This window comes from Cavia porcellus, unplaced genomic scaffold (genome assembly GCF_034190915.1).
Source record: "Cavia porcellus strain 051 isolate PalLab524CR breed Dunkin Hartley unplaced genomic scaffold, mCavPor4.1 scaffold_20, whole genome shotgun sequence".
Classification (NCBI taxonomy): domain Eukaryota; kingdom Metazoa; phylum Chordata; class Mammalia; order Rodentia; family Caviidae; genus Cavia; species Cavia porcellus.
The window spans coordinates 39,256,320-39,262,086 of NW_026947503.1; positions in this window are offsets into that span (position 1 = coordinate 39,256,320).

The following is a 5,767-nucleotide window of genomic DNA, read 5'->3' on the forward strand; positions in this document are numbered from 1 at the left end:
AGTCAAGATGATGTACATACAGCCTGTTGACCTCAGATTTGGGGCCAGGTGGAGAAACAAAATGGGACCCAAAAGAATAATTTGGCAAAGTGCTGCCAAGAAACAGAAGTTAATTGTATCATAATGCTTCCTATTGCACTCCTAAAATCATGGTGCACTCATAGCAGGATAGGCTTACTCCCTTAGAGATAATATTTGGGACATATCCTCCACTCATGTCAGTGCTCAAAGGGCTAGAAGGAGTTGGAACCTTGGACCTGCATCATGAAATGAAATAACTGCATCAAGCATTAAAGGACCTTCATCATACTGTGTTTCTAGGACATCCCCTTATGATACGGTCTCCAGTCCATGGGTTCAAACCTCACGACCAGGTCTTAGTTAAATATTGGAAAGGAGAGTCCCTCCAACCATGGTGGACGCCCACCATGAAGTCAAAAATACAGTACCCACTACTTTAAAATTTGCAGCTTGCATGAAAGATCTATTACTCTAAAGGTAAGAAGTGGACACCTGGGGAACAGATGATTATTGACTCACAATTGCTACCAGGGACATCATTGCCACTTGGACCCTGACTACCACGATGCCCTCAATGACCATAGCACAAGAATGAGTGGACACATACCTATGAAGGCTGGAAAGGCTAGCCCAAGAAGACAACTCTCCTAAAGAACACACTGAGGAGACAAGGTACTAAAATTCCTGCCCTCATCACTACAGAACCTGATAAGTCGATGGACAGCTGAAGATTGAGTGAAAACTGTACAATGGACTGTCAGTAGCTTTGAGGTACTGCTATCCTATTGGATTCTTGGTCCTTTTCCTCCAAGTAGTCCTGATATTTACTGTTCTGTTCTGGAATGTGTCCCTTGAAGACTAAATAATTCTGGAGAAGGTCATTTTTGTTCTTTCTACCTAGTTGTAGTTATTAGACTAAGTACACTCAACCGTTTAAAATGATTTTTTTTTTATATCTAACCTATTTAAACATCCCGGGACCACATCTAAGAATGATGACCTAGGCTTCACCTTTCCTGCTCTTGGTCTTGATGATGAAGTTTGATGTTATCAGTTTACAGATAAGAGCAGTCTCCTCTGCTGAACTTGGGAAGCATCTCTGTAATTACACCCACAACCGAGTGTCCACAAGGGAACTCAATCGGACTTAAAAAGGCTGTAATAGCATAACAATATTTGTCTTGAGACTAAGAATACGTTGTATTTGTTATCCACATAAGCCATTTTTGGAACACCCACAGGCGGTGAGACAGAAGATACACAGATGTCTGCCCTGCATGTAAGGTACAAGAAAAGGCACCGATTAGGGATAACCCATAAGGTGGCACAGAACTGACTGCCCATGGATTGAATATGTGTCCAAAAGTATGAAAGGAAAATTATAACAACAAAATAAGTGCATACTGCCCACATTATGGTTGTGAGACCATAGGACTCTGGAGAGCAAGGTATATGATGGGTCAGACCCAGCAATTTGAACAAATGACACAAATCCTTTGACCAGTGAGCCCAGAACAACTTTATCCAGGTATATAGAGCGAAGTGGAAACTTTGTGAAACCAGATATTTGACAAGTTCAGTTTGTAGGTTACATTCATCATACATATTGAAAACCCAGTTTGAGTCACAGGACTCATTTGACACATTCATACACATACAAAACATAGGGTATAGACAGACTGAGGGATCCTTATCCTTAAAACAAAGTTGAAATTATTGCTCCAGGGACTGGGGATTTATATCAGCGGCATAAGCATCTGCCTTGCAAGCAGGCAGTTGTGAGTTCGATCCCCGGTACCCATAAAAAGGAAAAAGACAAAAAAAAAAAAAAAAAAAAAAAAGAAAGAAAGAAAGAAATTATTGCTCCAGAAGACTACTGCCCCTTTTCCTGTACTCTCCCACTGGCTGCATGGTCCCAAAGGCCCAAGAGCAAAGGTTTTCCCTAAAGTGCCCCGGCAAAAGGTAGTGTCTCTTCCCTGGTAGATATTCATGATAGTATAGCCAAAATGAGTGCAAAGAGTAGGATTTACCAGATGTTAAATGAGACTCACTAATTTCTAAATATGTCAGACTCCACAATAACCAAGAGCTGTTGGATGTGTATAAAGCCAAGTCCACATTTATATGAAGCCACACCTCCTTCAATCATAGTTGTATCCTAAACATTCTGCCTGCCAGAAGAAGCCCTACCCTTACTCATGACGGAGACTGTCTTGGGACAGGGATTTTGTGTAGGACAAGGTGACAACCAGGCTGCATGCAACCAGACCAGGGCACAAGAGTCCACCTACTGAATGCCTCAGGGGTTCTGATTTTTCTGTACAAACAAATTGTTCAAATGCCTAGACCATAGTCAAAAATTTACTCAGATGCCCCTTGTATCCCCAGACTGATAGCTCTCTGGGGAGGACCCAAGGCTCAACACCTGTTGCTTGACTACCAGATGTGACACAAGTAGACTGCTTTATTGCCAATAATGGTGGTGGGTAGCATATCCAGGATACCTGGGATGAGTGCAAGAATAATAGCCCGTTCCATAATGAGTCTTCACTGAATAACCCACAACACACAACAGAGTGTGACAGGGAGCAGCAAATGGTTAAACAGCTACATAACCAGGAGAAAGCTCTTATATAAGTAGTTATACAGAACACAATAGGAGTTAAGCTACTCTTTGTGGAACAGGGAGGTCTTTGTGCTGCACTAGAAGAGTGTTGGTTCCATGTAAACAACACGGGTGATCATAGAAACTGTAGACAAATTAGAGTGAGAAACAAATGAGACAAAATATAATATTCAAGAATGGTATGATAAATTGTTGAATTAGAACCCAGACTAGCTTCCATTCTTGCAGTAATTATAAGACCAATAATCATCATAATATTATCAATTTTTGGATGTACCTAATTAATTGGGTAAGAGATAGTATTCAAAGCAGTGTAAATCAGGTCCATAAAATGGTATTCGCTGACACTCTTACCAGTCAGTCCAACTAAAAACCACTATCTTATGAAGGATTATAGGCACTCTAGAGAGAAAAGTATGTTCTCCAGGGGGTTTGTGATGGAGTTCGTACCCCTACTGTTTCATAGTTTTGAAAAATTCACCTATTTTATGCCAATAGATTATAGCTTAAATGTTTAGCTAGCAGTTAGACTTTAAATAGTCAATGAACTTCGGCCAAATCCACGAGAAGGTCTCATACACTCCCTTAACTGACTGTAAAAAACTACAGAAAGGGCAAATAAATGGGTTTATCTCAAGGTAACCAAATTGCCTGGTCCCACATTATATGTGTCAATTAACCAGATGTAAGAAGATCTTGTAACATTCCAAAGCAATAATAGTGTGACAAAAAGGTGATATACATGGAAACTCTTGACCTTGTGAATTTATACAGGGGTAATATAAGAGAAGAAAACAAAAGATTTGAGATCAGCCCTGCAGTTTTTAAATAAGCCTCACTTGTTTCAGAAAGGAGCAAAGCTAACATACCACTATATTTTTATTTATTTATTTTTTCCTGTTTTGAAGTAAATATCGCTTGTTTCTGAAATCTTGGCATCCCATGAGTAACTTTTTTGAGTACACTGCAACAATGCTAACTATTGTTTTGTAACTGAGATTATTAATTTCTACAATATTATTTTCTACAAATTATCAGTTGGTTAAATAAAAAAGGATTCCTCAAAATTACATAGAAGGAACATTGAAATTATTCTCTTGCATCTTTGCACATTTATAGAAATGTAAATCACTAAACGAAAGCTTATAACTATGTGTCCATTACTAGGAGAAAACACCTGAGATAATTAACTTATAAAAAGAAAATTCTTATTTTGGCTCATATATTTGAAGTTTCCAATCCATCACCAGTTACCCATTGCTTTTGCCAAATACTACATTACAGTATGAGTGGATAGTAGAAGCAAGAATACTCACTTCATCAGCCATATAACAGAAAGGAGAAGAAGGAAAGTGCCACATTCCCACAACCCCTCTGAAGACATGCCTTAGGGTTCCCATCGTCCCAGAATGAAGGAAGAGCACCAAGCTCCACCCCAGCTTGGGCCTGTAGTTGTGCCTGCATGTCTTGGTGCCCTCCATCCCCACCCTCATGCCTAGGAAGCTGCTGCACGAAGGAAGCGTCTGAGCTCCACTCTGGCTTGGGCCCATGTGAGTGCCTGCAAGCCTTGGCACCCCTTCCCTGCCATCCCCAAGTGAAGGAAGAACACTGAGCTCCACACTGGCTCAGGCCGCTGTTTGTGCCTGCACACCTCTGGGCCCCCCAACCCATCTTGCAGAGGAAGTTGCCAAGTTCCGCCCCACCACTGCTGCAGGGAAGAAAACCACTGAGCTCCTCCCAGACTCAGGCAGATGAGCCTTCAGCACTTTCCCACTGCCTCTGCACAGAGGAAAACCATCACAGTCCTTCACTGATCAGGCCACGGAGCCTCTCCTGTGACCCAGCATGTTCCTCCTGTGTATTGACACAGAGGACCACTGCATCCACCCTGGCTTGACCTGCTACCCTCGGCTACCCTACTCATCTCTTAGACCAAATACTATTGTGAAAATATGGCTCCCACTTTCCCTCTCAGAACCTTCAACTGCAGTGGACTGGCAGTACTGGTTTGATGGGAGTCTCAGTGGCCCCTCACCCAGACAGAGGACCCCAAGAGGGTCCAGTCACTATGTACCCAACAACCAGGTAGACATAAACCACACAGTAGTACCCTAGGAGATATATTGCCAATAGTTGTGATTATTGGGATTAAATAACCAGATATTGGCCCTGAAGTTGAAAATGACAAAATGGAAAACCAAAATGCAACCACAAACATCCTGTCCATCAGGAGTAAGAACAGGCAACAGTGATATAGAGGACTTTAAAAGTCATACACCAGAAATCTCTGAAAAGATGCAAATGAAATAAAGTAACAAATCCATGAGGCTATAAAGGAAAACAAATCAGAGGTAAAGTCTTACATAAAGATAAAAATAATAACCTTAGTAAAAGATTTGCCTCAATGTAACTAGGGAGGGAATAGATTAAAAAAAAAAAATAAGATCATGGGAAATTGATTGAAACTTTGAATGAACAATGTACAAAGAAAGCAGAATCCATGGAAAAAATTCAAAGAGCTATCCAATAAACAAAAAATTCTACTGAAGGCTGGTAAAACCATTTAAATGAAGCTGAGGATAGAATTTCAGCCCTTGAGGACAGGATCACAGATAGCGACCATAAAAAGACAGAACTTATAAAAATAACAAAGCAGCATGAAATGGCAATCCAACAGCTTCAAGATGACGCCACAAGAAACAATGCAAGTCTCACAGGCATCAGTGAAGTTGCAGGAGACAACATACAGGACATAACTAAGGTGTTTACAGAAGTAATAGAAATTTTCCCAAACATGGGGAATTTTTTTGAATACAAATAAGTCAGGTATATAGAATGCCAAACAGTCATAACCAACATAAGTCTATACCCAGATATATAATGATTAAGATCCCAGACATTAAGCATAAAAATAGAATGCTAAAAGCTGTTAGAGAAAAGACACAACTCATCTATCAAGGAAAGCCCATTAGAATCATGGCAGATTTCTCAGCACAAACCTTCAGGTTACGATGAGTTAGGAGTGAAATATTTTAACCCCTAAAAGAAAACAACTTTCAAACCAGACTGCTGTACCCAGCAAAACTGTCTTTCAGATTTAATGGAGAAAGAAGATACTTA